This window comes from Scyliorhinus canicula, unplaced genomic scaffold (assembly GCF_902713615.1).
Source record: "Scyliorhinus canicula unplaced genomic scaffold, sScyCan1.1, whole genome shotgun sequence".
Lineage (NCBI taxonomy): Eukaryota > Metazoa > Chordata > Chondrichthyes > Carcharhiniformes > Scyliorhinidae > Scyliorhinus > Scyliorhinus canicula.
The window spans coordinates 524,575-542,041 of record NW_024055676.1 but is presented as its reverse complement, the minus strand read 5'-3'; the positions used below and the strand labels follow the sequence as shown (position 1 = coordinate 542,041).

The following is a 17,467-nucleotide window of genomic DNA, read 5'->3' as shown; positions in this document are numbered from 1 at the left end:
CAGGAACCGGAAACCGGAAGACAGAATCGCCTGAATTTCTCTCCAGGACTGAGAGTGAAATTCCTTTAGAAAGAGGAGGATTTACTAACGGGAACTTCAAACCAAACATCACATCATCACCTGACTGAGTTACTGGATTCATCAGGACCGGAATGTCATTGGGAGGTAAAATGGTTTGTCTGTTCTGTCTGGGGACAAAGATTTCAGATATCAGAGTGACTGGGAAACTTTTAATGACCATTCCAGGTTAAATTTGAGACTAATTACACCGATCACATTGGAGACGTTAAATAATTTGCTGTTGTACTCTTGTGTATGCAGGTAAATTTTAAAATTACCACATTAACATACTTGGCAGCTAAAGTGGGCAAACTGCTGACCTTGTTCGTAGTAAGAGTTACTATCCGGGATTTTATTGAAGTTTGTTGTTCCGGTTGCATTTCATTCAGCTCATCGTGGCTACAAAGTAGGTATTCAGCCTAATCCCAATTTCCAGATTTTAGTCTGCAACCTTTTTGGTTACATCAATTCAGATGTCTATCTAAATACGTTTGAAATGTTATGAGCGTTTCTGCCATCATTTCAGGCAGCATGTCACAGATCCTCACCACCCTCTAAACCTCCTAGTCCTTCCCTAAATCTCTGCCCCCTTTTATATATATTCCTCAACCAAAGGGAATAGGACCTTCCTATCCAAACTATTTTGATCCCTCAGAATTTAAAAAATATATAAATTTATATTGTTTTCCAATCAAGGGGCAATTTAATTTGTTCTTGGGATGTGGGTGTTGCCTTGGCCCACTGTTACTAATCGTAATCATTTTGCAAAGCATAATTTATATCAAAAATATCCATTTCAATGGCGGGTTTATTACCCAACATGGATTGCAGCTCAGAATGTGCTCTATCCACATGACAGAAGCTTCGGTGGGTGGCCGGGGAGCAATAGAAGCTGCGGAGTGAGCTGGGAGGCTTCATAAATACCCCGTGGGGGCTTCAACTCCCGAGCAAAATGTTAACGGTCCCGTCTTAAACAGCACCGAATAGAGTGAAAGCTGAGCGGTGACAGGCCCGGGTTACCGGCCGCCATCTTTACAGAGGACAAGGTGCCGCAGGGTGCATGCGCTGCGAGCCTGGACCGGATACCAACTCTCGCGGATTGACTGACTGGAGTCTCCAGGATTTTATTTTAATCATTTGTGGGAGTCACTGGCTGGGCCAACATTTATTGCCCATCCCTAATTTTCCTTAAACTGAGTGGCTTGCTCGGCCATCTCGGAGGGCATTTAAAGAGACAACCACATTGCTGTGGTTTGGAATCGTGTCGGCCAGACCAGGTAAGGATGGCAGATTTTCTTTTCTATTCATTCACGGGATGTGGGTGTCGCTGGCTGGGCCAGCATTCACTGCCCATCCCTAATTGCCCTTGAACTGAGTGTATATCAGAGAGCATTTTAAGGGTCAACCAGCTGACTGTGGATCTGGAGTCACATGTAGGCCAGACCAGGTAAGGAGAGAAGATTTCCTTCACTGAAGGACATGAGTGAACCAGATGGGTCTTTGCAACAATCGACAATGATTTCATGGTCATCAGAAAACTTTAAATGAATTCAAATTTTACCTTCTGCCTTAGTGAGATTCATACCTGGGTGTCTGGAAAGTCATTGGGAAAGTAAAAAATATTTTTGAATATTTCTCTTCAGCGGATATAAAATATTGAAAATGGGATAAAGGTTGTTTGGCTGACAGTCAATCACTGTCCTGTAAGGTAATGAGTCCTTTTACTTCCCAATTGGCCGAGGAAGGCAGTGTGTCACAAGGATGGATGTGTTGACCGATTAATTGCTGGAGGATGGAGACTGGCCATGTGATCAAACCTCCAGGAATACATTTAATCAAAGTTGGCGAGGAGAGAATGTTGTGAATTTCTACCCTAAACTGACAGTGAGGTTTCTGTAAATTTACAGGATACTGGAAGTGGAGGCTTAACAGACGGGAAACACAAACCAAACGTCACATCGCGATCTGACAGAGTCACTCGATTCATTAGAAACTGAATTTTAGCAGCATCTGGTGTGGAAGGTAAAAGGTTTGTCTGTTCTGTCTGTGAGGGAAGATTTCAGGTCTCAGTGTGACTGGAAAAGTCTCGAGATTCACAAACTCTGGTTAGGCCAAACCTGGAGAACTGCACATAGAACATACAACAGTACAGCACAGAACAGGTCCTTCGACCTTTGATGTTGTGCCAAGCATTGTCCGAAACCAAGATCAAGCTATCCCACTCCCTGTCATTCTGGTGTGCTCCATGTGCCTATCCCATAACTGCTTGAAAGTTCCGAAAGTGTCCGACTCAGGAATCCTAAAGTGGGCAGCATGGTAGCATTGTGGATAGCGCAATCGCTTCACAGCTCCAGGGTCCCAGGTTCGCTTCCGGCTTGGGTCACTGTCTGTGCGGAGTCTACACATCCTCCCCGTGTGTGCGTGGGTTTCCTCTGGGTGCTCCGGTTTCCTCCCACAGTCCAAAGATGTGCAGATCAGGTGGATTGGCCATCATAAATTGTCCTTAGTATCCAAAATTGCCCTTAGTGTTGGGTGGGGATACTGGGGTATGGGGATAGGGTGAAGTTGTTGATCTTGGGTAGGGTGCTCTTTCCAAGAGCCGGTGCAGACTCGATGGGCTGAATGGCCTCCTTCTGCACTGTAAATTCTATGATGACTCCACTATCACAGCAGGCAGTCCATTCCACACCCTAACCACTCTCTGAGTAAAGAACCTACCACGCGCATCCCTCCTATATCTCCCACCCTGAACCTTATAGTTATGCCCTCTTGTAACAGCTACATTCACCCGAGGAAATAGTCTCTGAACGTCCAATCTATCTAGCCCCCTCATCATCTTATAAACCTCTATTAAGTCGCCTCATCCTCCTCCGCTCCAAAGAGAAAAGCCCTAGCTCCCTCATCCTTTCCTCATAAGACCGATCCTGCAAACCAGGCAGAATCCTGGTAAATCTCCTTTGCACGCATTCCAATGCTTCCACATCCTTCCTATACTGAGGTGTCCAGAACTGCACACAATACTCCAAATGTGGTCTCACCAGGGTCATGTACAGTTGCAGCATAGCCCTGTGGCTCTTGAACTCAAGCCCCCTGTTCATAAATGCTAACACACTATAGGCCTTCTTCACGGTTCTGTCCACTTGAGTGGCACCTTCAGAGATCTGTGGACATGAACCCCCAAGATCTCTCTGATACTCCACATTCCTCAGAACCCTGCCGTTGACCCTGTAATCCGCATTCAAATGTTTTCTACCAAAATGAATCACCTCGCACTTAACAGGGTTAAACTCCATCTGCCATTTTCCGGCCCAGCTCTGCATCCTATCAATGTCTCTTTGCAGCCTACACCAGCCCTCCACCTCATCCACTACTCCACCAATCTTGGTGTCATCAGCGAATTTACTGACCCACCCTTCAGCCCCCTCCTCCAAGTCATTGATAAATATCACAAATAGCAGAGGACCCAGCACTGATCCCTGTGGTACACCGCTGGTAACTGGTCTCCAGTCTGAACATTTTCCATCCACCACCATCCTGCGTCTTCTATGTTATAGCCAGTTACTTATCCAATTGGCCAAATTTCCCTCTATCCCACACCTCCTTACTTTCTTCATAAGCCGACCATGGGGAACCTTATCAAACGCCTTACAAAAATCCATGTATACAACATCAACTGCTCTACCTTCATCGACACACTTAGTTACCTCCTCAATTCAATCAAATTAGTGAGACAAGACTTACCCTTCACGAATCCATGTTGTCTATCCCGGATTAAGCTGCATCTTTCCAAATGGTCATAAATCCTATCCTTCAGGACCTTTTCCATTAACTTACCGACCACCGAAGTAAGATTAACCGGCCTATAATTCCCAGGGTCATTCCTATTCCCTTTCTTGAACAGAGGAACAACATTCGCCACTCTCCAGTCCTCTGGCATTATCCCCGTGGACAGTGAGGACCCAAACATCAAAGCCAAAGGCTCTGCAATCTCATCCCTTGCTTCCCAAAGAATCCAAGGATATATCCCATCTGGCCCAGGGGACTTGTCGACCCTAAAGTTTTTCAAAATTGCTAATACATCCTTCCTCAGAACATCTACCTCCTACAGCCTACCCGCCTGTATCACACTCTCATCCTCAAAAACATGGCCCCTCTCCTTGGTGAACACTGAAGAAAAGTATTCATTCAACGCCTCTCCTATTTCTTCTGACTCCATGCACAATATCCCACTACTATCCTTGACCAACCCTAACCTCACCCGGTCATTCTTTTATTCCTCACATAAGTGCAAAAATCCTTGGGGTTTTCCTTGATCCGACCCGCAAAGGACTTCTCATGCCCCCTGCTAGCTCTCCTAAGCCCTTTTTTTTAGCGCATTGCTTGCTACCTTGTAACCCTCAAGCGAACTGAACCTTGTTTTCTCATCCTTACATATGCTTCCTTTTTCCTCTTGACAAGACATTCAACCTCTTTTGTGAACCATGGGTCCCTCACACGGCCATTTCCTCCCTGCCTGACAGGGACATACCTATCAAGGACACACAGTATTTGTTCCTTGAACAAGCTGCACTTTTCATTTGTGCCTTTCCCTGACAGTATCTGTTCCCATCTTATGCTCCCTAATTCTTGCCTAATTGCATCATAATTACCCCTCCCCCAATTATAAACCTTGCCCTGCCGTATGGCCCTATCCCCCTCCAGTGCAAAAGTGAAAGACACCGAATTGTGGTCACTATCTACAAAGTGCTCTCCCACAAACAAATCTAACATTTGGCCCAGTTCATTACCCAGTACCAAATCCAATGTGGCCCCCCTCTTGTCGGCCTATCCACATATTGTGTCAGGAAACCCTTCTGCACACACTGTACAAAAACTGCCCCATCCAAACTGTTCGACCTATAAAGTTTCCAATCAATATTTGGAAAGTTAAAGTCACCCATGACAACTACCCTGAGACCTCCACACCTATCCATAATCTGTTTTGCAATTTCTTCCTGCACATCTCTACTACTATTTGGGGGCCTATAGAAAACTTTCCTATTTCTAAATTCGGCGCATATTACCTCAGTAGGCAGATCCCCTTCGAACTGCCTTTCTGCAGCCGTTAAACTAACCTTGATTAACAATGCTGCTCCTCCATCTCTTTTACCACCTTCCCTACTCTTACTGAAACTTCTATACCCCGGAACTTCCAACAACCATTCCTGTCCCTGTTCTAATCATGGCCGGGATTCTCCCCTATCCGGCGGGGTGGGGGGTCCGGGCGTTGCGGAGTGGCGCCAACCACTCCGGCGTCCGTCCTCCCCAAAGGTGCAGAATTCTCCGCACCTTTAGGGGCAAGGCCCGCGCCGGAGTGGTTTCCGCTGCGCCGGCCGGCGCCAAAACCGGCGCCAACCGCCTTTGGCGCCCGGCGTCGGGGCTGGCCGAAAGGCCTTCGCCGGTCCGCGCATGCGCTGGTGCGTCAGCAGCTACTGACTTTACCACCGGCACATGTGAGGTAGGGGGGGTCTCTTCCGCCTCAGCCATGGTGGAGACCGTGGCAGCGGCGGGAAAAAAAGAGTGCCCCCACGGCACTGGCCCACACGCCGATCGGTGGGCCACGATCGCGGGCCAGACCACCGTGGGGGCACCCCCCCGGGGTCCGATCACCCCGGGGCCCATTCGCGCCGCCTGCTCCCTCTGGCACCAGAGGTGCTCCAATTCCCGCCGGCGGGAGAGGCCTGTCAGCGGCGGGACTTCGGCCCATCGCGGGCCGGTGAATCGCCGCGGTGGAGCACACCGATCGGCGGGGCGTGATTCCCGCGCCCGCCGATTCCTGGGTGGCGGAGAATTCCGGCCACGGCGGGGGCAGGATTTACACCGGCCCCAGGCGATTTCCCCAACCCTGCGGGGGATCGGCGAATTCCACTCCATGTCTCCGTAATGGTCACAACATCGTAGTCCCAAGCACCAATCCACGCTCCAAGTTCACCTACCTTATTCCGGATGCTCCTTGCATTGAAATAGACACACTTCAACCCACCTTTCTGTCTGCTGGTACACTCCTGCGACCTTGATACCCCCCTCAGTACCTCACTGTGTTCAGTTCTGGGCAACAAACCTGAGGAAGGATAGAATAGCCTCGGAGGGAGTGTAGCATAGATTACCTGAGTGATATCTGAACCCCCCTGGGGTTAAATTACATGGTGAGGTTAGACAGAAATGGCAGAGTCAGCTGGCAGCACGGGGGTGCGGTGAGTCGCACTGTTGCCTCACGGCGCTGTGGTCCCAGGTTCTAAGCCAGCTCTGGGTCACTGTCCATATAGAGTTTTCACATTCTCCCCATGTCTGCGTGGCTTTCGCCCCCGCAACCCAAAGATGTGCAGGAGAGGTGGATTGACCATGCTAAATTGCCCCTTAATTGGAAAAAATTAATTGGGTACTCTAAATTTATTTTTTTAAATATATAAATTATGGGCAGAGATGGGCATTCGGGCCATTGAGTCCATGCTAGCTCTCTAGTCGGCACGGTGGTTAGCACCATTGCTTCACAGCGCCAGGGACCTGGGTTCAGTTCCCGGCTTGGGTCACTGTCTGTGCGGTGTCTGTACAGTCTCCCTGTGTCTGTTGTGGGTTTCCTCCGGGTGCTGCGGTTTCCTCCCACAAGTCCCGAAAGACGTTCTTGTTAGATGAATTGGACATTCTGAATTCTCCCTCCGTGTACCCGAACAGGCGCCGGAGTGTGACGACTTGGGGATTAACCTCATTGCAGTGTTAATGTAAGCCTACTTGTGACACTAATAAATATTATTATTATCTGGAGCAATCCAGTCAGAGTCATTCTCCTCTCTGTCTCTGTATCCGAACAGCTTTATTTCTGTCCGGTTTCTATCCAGTTTAAAAAAAAAAAAAAAATTTATTGTGTCTATTTGCAAAATCGTCATTGGCAGCAAGTTTAAGGTCATTGCCACTGGCTGTGTAAAAACATTCTTCCTCATACCTCCTGGACCATTTACATGCATAGATACGGAGCAACGTAGAAAAGAGGAGCAGGCGGAGACCATTTGGCCCTTCGAGCCTGCCACATTACAATCAGAGCTGATTAGGCTCAGTAGCCTAATCCCGCTTTCTCCCATATCCTTTGATCCCCTTCACCCTCAGTGCTGTATCTAACCAGTTCTTGAAAACATGCAATGTTTTGGCCTTCATTAGTTCCTGTGGCGACGAATTCCACAGGCTCACCACTCTCTGGGTGAAGAAATGTCTCCTCATCTCTGTCCTAAATGGTCTACCCCGTATCCTCAGACTGTGACCCCTATTTCTGGACACACCCACTATCAGGAACATCCTTCCTGAATCTACTCTGTCTCGCCCTGTTTTTTTCTAACATAAATTTGGAGTGCCCAATTCTTTTTTTGCACATAAGGGGCAATTTTAGCGTGGCCAATCTACCTTCCCTGCGCATCTTTGGATTTGTGGGGGTGTGACCCACGCAAACACGGAGAATGTGCAAATTCCACACAGACAGTGACCCGGGGCCGGGATGGAACCTGGGTCCTTGGCGACATGAGGCAGCAGTGCTAACCACTGCACCACCCACTTTTTATAGGTTTCTATGAGATCCCCCCCTCATTCTTCTGAACTCCAGCGAATACAGTCCGAACCGATTCAACCTAATCTGCACATCTTTGAACTGTGGGAGGAAATCAGAGCACCCGGAGGAAACCCACACAGACACGGGGAGAAAGTGCAAACTCCACACAGTCAGCAAGGCCGCAATTGAACCCAGGTCCCTGGCACTGTGAGGTAGCAGTGCTAATCACTGTGCCACCAGAAGCCTAGCTATCCTGTTTCGGTATCAATATTTCTAATTATGAAGCTCAAGATCGAATTTGCTTTGCCAATTACTCTCTCGCTATGTCTTGTAGAGAAACAAAATCTCTTTTCACCTCTTTCTCTCTCCTCCCAAAGAGGCCAGTTGGGTTTTTATGACAATCCAGCCGTTTTCATGGTCACTTTTTCCCAGAGCCGGCCCCACAAATGACCAGATTCATTCAGCTCAATTTCACAACCTGCCTTTGTGTTTTGTGGGTTCTCTCTCACTCCCTATTTTCTGTATTCAATCAATTTCACAGGGTGTTCGAAGGGCAGGATTCAAAGTCCGGAAACGCAAACCAAACATCACATCAGGATCTGACAGAGTCCTCAATTTATCATATCCTGAATATCATCGATCATGGAAGGAAAAAACATCGTTCACAGTGGGGAGAAACCGTACACGTGCTGTGTGTGTGGACGAGGATTCAGTCGATCATCAGGCCTCACGAGACACAAATGCAGTTACACCGAGGAGAAACCGTGGAAATGTGTGGACTGTGGGAAAGGATTCACTTCCCCATCCAAGCTGGAAATTCATCGACGCAGTCACACTGGGGAGAGACCGTTCACCTGTTCCAAGTGTGGGAAGGGATTCACTCAGTCATCCAACCTGCGGAATCATCAGCGAGTTCACACTGATGAGACACCATTCACCTGCTCCAAGTGTGGGATGGGATTTGCTATTTCAGCCAACCTGCTGAGTCACCAGCGAGTTCACACTGGGGAGAGACCATTTCTGTGTCCAGACTGCGGGAAATGCTATAAACGTTCTGGGGAACTGAGGAGTCATCAACGTGTTCACACTGATGAGAAACCGTTTAGGTGCTCTCACTGCGGGACTGGGTTCAGACAATCATCTGACCTCATTGTACATCAGCTAATTCACACCGGGGAGAGGCCATTCACCTGCTCCAAGTGTGGGAAGGGATTCACTCAGTCAACCAACTTGCTGACACACCAGCGAATTCACACTCGGGAGAGACCATTCACCTGCTCCGAGTGTGGGAAGGGATTCACTGAGTCATCTGCTCTGTCCACACACCTGCGAGTTCACACTGGGGAGAAACCATTCACCTGCTCAGTGTGTGGGAAGGGATTTACTATTTCAGCCAACCTGCTGAGTCACCAGCGGGTTCACACTGATGAGAGACCGTTTCAATGTCCAGACTGCAGGAAGTGCTTTAAACGTTCTGGGGATCTGATGAGCCATCAGCGTGTTCACACTGACGAGAAATCGTTCAGGTGCTCTCACTGTGGGACTGGGTTCAGGCACTCATCTCACCTCACTGTACATCAGCGAGTTCACACCGGAGAGAGACCATTCACCTGCTCCGAGTGCGGGAAGAGATTCACTGAGTCATCCAACCTGCTGAAGCACCAGCGAATTCACACTCGGGAGAGGCCATTCACCTGTGAGTGTGGGAAGGGATTCACCACTTCATCCCACCTGCTGAGACACCAACGAGGCCACAAGTAACCACAGTGAATGGATTTTGCTGTTCCTCACATTCTGGACTGAACCATGTTCATTTGGGTCTCTTTCTGCTGATAAACTCCAGCCCATTTACAGGGGCTAATATTCTGGCTAAAAGTCAAATAAATTTGATTTGCGTGAAATACGCAGAGTGTTGAAACTTTTTAATATCTCTGACACAAGTTAGTTCCTTTTGAAGTTCTCTCGCTCTCCCCTATCTCTTCCATCCTCACCTCCAACAAGAAGTGTGAGGAGCTTGTGGAGCTTCTTTGTGACTGAGATTGAGTCAATCCGATCAGCTGCCTCTGCTGCTTCCCTCCCTTCCACGAGCCGACCGGACCAAACTGTCTCTAAATTTCATCCTTTCCCGAGCCCTGAACCCACATCTTTCTCTAGTTTCTCTCCCATCTCCCCTCATGCCCTCTTAAAGCTCATCTTGTCCATGAGACCCAGCTCCTGCTCCATCGACCCTATTCCCACTGAGCTACTGATCGGCCAACTACCCTGTGTCCATGGATATTGTCAACATTCCTCTCTCTTCAGGTACTGTCCCTGTGCCCTTCAAATCTGCCATTCTGCTTCAACCACTGGAGGATGTTTCACATCAGAGGGTGGGGGAGGAGGGATAATAAATAAGACCTTTCACTTTGCACTCAAATCAATGAGGACTCTGAACTCTGCCAAGGAAGAAAACCCTGGCAGGTGGGCGGGGAGGATTCACAAACACCCGCTGGAGGCTCCAAACCCCCAATAAAACCCATTAGTTTTATTGTCAGTCTGCAGACAGGAGCTGGAGAACTGAACCCAAGCAGAGGAGAGGGAGGGAGAAAACTGGGAGTGGAGGAAAGAAATAGTGAGATGGGTTTGGATTTCAGCCCAGGGAGGAGGGAGAGTGTGTGGGATGGGGATTTACAGCTTTGGGGGAACAAGAGAGGAACAAATATTTCAGAGAAACTAGAATTGTCTCTTCAGAATTTCTATTCTGTACTGACAGTGATGTATTTTGTAAACTCCTTTTACAAGGTATTAAAAGGGGAGGATTCAAAGACTGGAAACTCAAACCAAATTATACAACAACATTTGGCTGAGTTAATGGCTTCATCAATAGCTGGTAATCCACGGCCTTTGAATGTGGAAGGAGAAATGTTTGTCTGTTCTATCTGTGGGAGAACAGTTCAAACAGCAGTGTGACTGGAAAAGGACAGAGGCACAGACACATCTGAGTGACAGTGTTCCAGTACACTGACTGTGCAAAGTGCAGGTTTGGTGGATTGACTATGGTGAATTGCCCCTTAGTGTCCAATGGTGAAGTGGGGTTACGGGGAGAGGGCAGGTGAAGTGCGCCTGGGTGGGGTGTTCTTTTGCAGGGTAGGTGCAAACCCGATGGGCCAAATGGCCTCCTTCTGCACTTGTAGGGGTTCAATGCCAGACCTGTTGAGTTAATCGCATTTTCTGTTTTCACTCTACATTATACACATTTTTAATCCACTAATTATATTTATTGAACCACTGAACCATCAACTACTGAGCAGTGTGTTGATGTTTCAGCTATTTTGTAGGATTTTCTCTCAGTCTGATGGGTCTGTCTGGTGGTATTTCCCTGGTACTGTCCATGTGTTTGGGTGTTTGGTATTTTAGGGAGCAGGTAGAATTTCCTTGGTTCTACCTGTTGTCCCCTCAGATATTCCACCTGTTTTTGGTTAATGTGTCTGGAGTCTGAGTTCTTCCAGTCTGTCTCCAATTCCCCTTCCTGTCTTGGGTATATGGATCCAGGTAGCTTGGTGTTGTGATTCATGCTGTTTAGTTGTCCGTCTGTCTCCAGCAAGTATTGTTGTCTCTCGATAATGACTGTGCTGCAAACCTTGTCTTCTGGTCTTATAAACATATCCATGTTGGATCCAAGCTCCCGGATTGTCTGTCTTTCTCTCCGGGTACGATTCTGTTTGTCTCTTGTATTTTACAGGCAGAGACCTGATTGAAGGGATTCAAACATGAGAATTCTGGGAAAGATAGTCAAGAATTTGGGGGATGACAACATGTTCAAAGTGTTTGGAGAGGAGAGGGAGGTTGAAGATGAGGCAGTAATTTGTAAGGATGGCTTGAACCAAATACACAGCCTGCACCATTCGCGTGGAGGAGGAAACATCCATGTATTCTGTGTGGACAAGGCTTCAACTGGTTGTCTGAACTGGAGAGATACAAGGACACCTGGATCATGAAGACATGGGAATGTGGAGAATGTGGGAAGGGATTCAGTTATCGATGCCTGCTGGAAACTCACCGATGTATTCACACAGGAGAGAGACCATTCACCTGCTCTGAATGTGGGAAAGGATTTACTCAATCAGCTGGCCTCATGTTACACTAACTAATTCATGCAAAAGACAAACCATTCAGCTGCACGTCCTGTGAAAGTTCAAAGCATTCCTCTTCCCTCACAGCACATCAATACACTCACACTGGGGAGCGACCGTCCACCTGCTACACTTGTGGGAAGCAATTCACATATTCTTCCGCCAGCACAACAGTGAGTTCACACTGGAGGGAGGCCATTCACCTGCTACAATTATGGGAAGGGATTCACTCAGTTAACCAACCTGCATACACACCAGCGGGTTTGTGTTGAGAAGAGGCTGTTCACCTGTTCTGTGTGTGGAAAGGGATTCACTCAGTCAGCTAGACTCATGTTACACCAATGAATTCACTCTTGAGGACAGAGCATTCAGCTGCATGTCTTGTGGAATGAGGTTCACGTTTTCATCTCAGTATACACAATTGTGTTCACTCTCCAGGGAGAGACCACTGAGAGACCTCAGTGTGCGGGAAGGGATTTACTCAATCATCCAGTCTGCTCAGACACCAGCAAAGTTACTATGGAGAAGCCGTTCAGCTGCAGTTTCATTGGAAAGACGCTCATCAAGCCGTCCACCTTCAGTGCGCACCAACAAATTCACAAAGGGCCGAGACCGACCATCGACACTGTGGGAAGGGATTCACTCAATAACGATATGAGCCGAGACATCAGCAAGTTGGCAAGTGACTGCAAGGGTTGGATTTTGCTGTTTATGCTGCTGTTATTCACATCCAGGATTGATGGTGTGACAATATCTGGTTTGATTCTGCTGATATTAACAAACCCTAGAACTGGCTGCAGTTTAATATTTTCAGATGTCTCTGATTCTCGGGGCTGCGATGTCCCATTTCAAAAGCAGCATCTGTGATATTCTCCTTCATTCAAGAACTCTTAATAGGATCGTCCTAAATTGATGTTTGATCCAAAATCTACAATTCAGAGTTTGACAGGTTCTACTAATTAACATCTCCAACTAGAAAGTGCTGATTAATCCTTGCTGACAATTGTTAGCGACTCACACATTCCTCACAATAACATGTCCATTGTGAAATTACATTATCAAAGAACATTAAACAAAACAGTGAAATATTTCATACTCACATCAATAAAAACTTCATTAATCAACATTGATATTGATGAAGCTTGGAAGTCACTGAGTTCAATCATTTCTGACACAGCAGCACCAGCCAGGGTTGGGGGATAGAGCGGGGGAGTGGGCTGAGGTAGAGTGCTCTTTCACAGGGTCGCTGCAGACTCGATGGGCCAAATGGCCTCCCTCTGTACTGTAAAGACCTACAGCATTCTATGGTAAAGGTGGAACCCACAACACAGACTGGTTTGAGATCCACTCAGCAGAGGTAGATGAAATGAAATTAAAATCGCTTATTGTCACAAGTAGGCTTCAAATGAAGTTACTGTGAAAAAACCCTAGTTGCCACATTCCTGCGCCTGTTCGGGGAGGCTGGTACGGGAATTGAACCATGCTGCTGGCCTGCCTTGGTCTGCTTTAAAAGCCAGTGATTTAGCCCTATGCAAAACCAGCCCCTATAACATCTGTCATTGAAGCAAAAAGCAAAAGCGGCCTGATGTACAGCATAGACCCAACACCGAGAACACTGCATCACTGAAAGCAGCCAAGGCAGTTATGTAAAAAATGGCAAGATTGTGCAAATAAGCACTCGACAGCCAACGTCAGTAATTCCACACTGCCTGTGATAACAGAAATCTAGGGCTGCACAGTGGCTCAGTGGTTAGCAATGGCGCTGAGGACCCGGATTCGATTCCGGCCCCAGGTCACTGTCGGTTTGGAGTTTTCATTCTCCGTGTCTGCATGGGTCTCACCCCCCACAACCCAAAGATGTACCGGTTAGCTGGATTGCCCACGTTGAATTGCCCTTAATTGGAAAGTAATTGGCTACTCTAAATTTATATTAAAAATGATAACGGAAATCTATGTGTGATGGGAAGAAGAAAGCTCCGCGTCTGACCATCACCAAAGTCATTCCCCTGAAATCCAACATGGTGACATCCTGACAGATGTAAACAGATGTCCCGCTGGGTTGAACACGACTGTCAGCTGTCCTCAGTCAGACGGACATCTCCCAGTCGCTGTCTGACTCTCCTGCAGCTGCCTCATGGCTGAGCTGGAAAAGGCCATTGATGCTGAGCAAGCAGAAAGGCACCCGGCTAGGATGGAATTCCAGCTGAACTGCTCACACACAGAAAGTCCCATCGACTGTCGCACCGTCATGACCTCCTCTGTTGGGAAGTCCACCCTATCCCTGCAACCCAGAAACCCCATTTAACCTTTTCGAACAGTCAGGGCAATATAGTATAGACAATCTACCTAACCTTTTGGCTTTGCAAGGGTCGATCCAAACCCAATGTAAGTTCTATGAAATCAACTTTCAAACTGATGCAGAGTTCCAGCCAATGAGGGAGTCCGGGCTCAGCCTTGCCCCCACATTCACTGATCGGTGGGAGGAGCAGCTGCCCCTGCTCGGTCCTCCAGCCCCGCCCCCTCTTCCCATTGGTCTGGAGGTGCCGTCAATCACTCCCTGGGCATTGTGATCTGGACCATGCGCAGTGCCAATACTGGAATGATGTTGTTGGGGTGGAATTTTTATTTTTAAAAGAAATTTAGAGTACCCAATTCATTTTTTCCAATTAAGGGGAATTTAGCGTGGCCAGTTCACCTACCCTGCACATCTTTGGGTTGTGGGGGTGAGACCTACACAAACACGGGGAGATTGTGCAAACTCCACACGGACAATGACCCAGAGCCAGGATCGAACATGGGACCTCGGCACCGTGAGACAGCAATGCTAACCACTGAGCCACCGTGCTGCCTTGCTGGAGTGAAATGCTGAGCAGTTCAGAATTAGAAACTGCAGTCGAGCTGGAAGCAATAGTACTGCCGGCTGGTTTGAGAGGCTTCATAAACCCCCGGTGTAGGCCCAGAACCCAGAATTAAAAGCTACCGATCCACACTTGCAAACAATGGGCTGCAGTTGCAGTTCTCCGTCGACAGGCGCAGGTGAACAGCCCCATCTTGCTGAGGAGCGATATGGTGTAGTGCGTGTGCGCGGTCATTGGGTAAGGGAGCCGTTGAGGGAGATTCAAGACCCGGCCACTCAGTGCCCAAGAATGACGGGAACATCGTTTCATCTCCAAGGTAGGAATTTGTTATTTCTTCTTTCATGGGATGTGGTGAGGCCAACATGTATTGCTTGTCCCTAATTGTCCTTGAGAAAGTGGTGAGCTGCCTCCCTGAACCGCTGCAGTCGGTGTGGTGTTGGGACACCCACTGTGCTATTTGAGAGGGATTTCAGGAGCTTGATCCAGTGGCAGTAAAGGGACAGTCAGTGGTTAGCACTGCTGCCTCACACTGCCAGGGACCCGGGTTCGATTCCGGCCTTGGGTGACTTTGTGTGCAGTTTGTATGCTCTCTATTTGTACTCCTTTGCAGACTCCTTAAATCCACTTTACAAATTACTTCCTTGACTGTATTTGAGTCATACATTCAATCCCTTCATCCAACACATTCATATAGATTATAAATGGTTGGGAGCCCAACACTGATCCTGGTGACATTCCACTTGTCACATCTTACCCACCCAGAAATGACCCATTTATACCTACTGGCTGCTTCCTATTCGCTAACCAATCCTCTATCCATACTGATATGTTGCCCCCACACCATGAGCTCTTATTTTGCGTAATAACCTTCGATGTGGCACCTTGGGAAATACCTTCTGGAAATCCAGATAAAACACATCTACAGGTTCCCCTTTATTAACATCCCTTGTTATTTCCTCAAGGAACTGATAAATTAGTCAATCACGATTGACTCCCTGAACCCCATTCTCCAACACTGTATCAAAAGAAAAATCAAATCTCCTCTACCCCTCTGGCTCCTTTGCCAATTACCTTAGATGGACTCACTTTCTGTTAAAGAGCCTGTCAACCCCTCTCACCCACTTTCCCAAAAGTGAACAAATTTAATCAAGAAAAGTCCAGCAAATTCAAATATTTTCCGGTTAAAAGATTATTGATGAAACAGAACATGGTTAAAAAAACTAACAGAAAATTACTTGAGGATGAAAGACAACCAGAGTGACAGGATGTTCACAATGTTCTGGATCCCAAATGGTTTCCCCTCGGCTCCTCTGTACCCTGTTCCCATGACTCCCCACTTTGGACACAGGGGCACTGAACCCTGGGGGTCACATCACCATCAGCCCCTGTCACCCCCACCCTGATGAGTAGGAGATCCATTTCCCAGTCAGGCCTCCAGCACCTTCCTGTCTCTTTTAGTGCTCAAGCCTCTTTATCCTCAGCTAAATTCAGCCCTCAGCTCCATCACCTGGCTGTCATTGACACGAGCAATAGAGACAGAAAGGTGCACGAGGCTCAAACGGGTAGTCAAAATTTGTGGATTGGAACCTCCGTACAGGTCAGCAAGAAAAGGAAATTGAATTCTCAGTCAACAAATTAAAGAATCACAAAACGAGACTTCAAGATTTATGACTTTTAATGTGACAGACAAACTAGAACTTTGCTCGTTTTTACTTTTTCACTAATTCTCATATTTTCCTGTCCGCGTGCTCATGAGTCCCTTGGTTCGCGAGTGTTTTGGGGAAATTTTTGCATCTTCCTCCGTGAAGACAGACACACATTGTTTAGTTTCTCTGCCATTTCCTTACTCCCCATTATAAACTCTCCTGTCTCTGCCTGGAATGGACCCACATTGGTCTTTGCTAATCTTTTACTTTTCACATTCCTGTCGAAGCTTTTCCAGTTGATTTTTAAGTTTCACCCCAGTTTTCTCTCATATTCTATTTCTCTTCATCGATTTATTGATCCTCCTTTGCTGAATTCTAAAGCAAGCTCCTAATCCTCAGGTTTACTAATATTTTGACCACATTATGAGCTTTTCCACTGATCAAATGGGATCTTTAACTTTTCTTGTTAGCCAAGGTTGCATCACTTTTCCTGTTGGATTTTTATCCCTCAAAGGAATCGATATTTGTTATTTATATGTGAAATAAAAGTCACAAAAATCCCAGAGGACCATCGGCTGCTCTCCCCTTTGACAGAGAGAGAGCTGACTGGAGGTGATTAACCCGAGGGTCAGCACACCTCAGGCGAGGGGCCTGGTTGAGAAGGCGCGGTCTTCATGAATAAACTCAGCCAGTACAGGAGTTGGATCCATAGTGTTGGCTTTGCTCTGCATCACAAACCACTCGTCCAGCCAACTGAGCAAACCTACCCCGATAAATATGAAATCATTCCTTAAATATTAGGTATTCCCTGTACCAATCAGTTTCCCATCCACCTCAGACAACTTGCCCCTCATACCCTGATAGTTTTCTTCTGTGAGGAACACCCAGATGAATTAAACAGAAGAACCATGTAACCACCAGGGCCCATCTCCATGGCAATGTGGCATGTTTTGTGGTGTTCCAAACAGAAATGGAAACTAAATATCTTCAACCTTCCAAACACCCTTGTACAATTTGAAGCCAGGTATTAGCAACAAGGCTCAAAGAGCATCAGCCCACTGGAGGCAAAGTGGTGAGACCGGCCAGTCCAGCAGAAAGAAACCTTCCGACCATCCCCACTGACCACCTGTCAGAATGAACAAACTGCAGTCCTGGATGTAGAGCAGAAACAATAACAGCAGAATCCAACTCCTGTAATCAGTTGTGAAATTGTTGGTG

The 17,467-nt window shown here is 47.4% G+C and overlaps 1 long non-coding RNA gene across 1 annotated transcript; it reads left to right on the top strand.

The window, feature by feature from the left end:
* Positions 1-8,532, top strand: LOC119960654. The gene is made up of 3 exons (XR_005459477.1): positions 1-165; positions 1,968-2,082; positions 8,175-8,532. It is a non-coding gene; the product is annotated as an uncharacterized LOC119960654 (long non-coding RNA).
* The last annotated feature ends 8,935 nt before the right edge of the window (positions 8,533-17,467 follow it).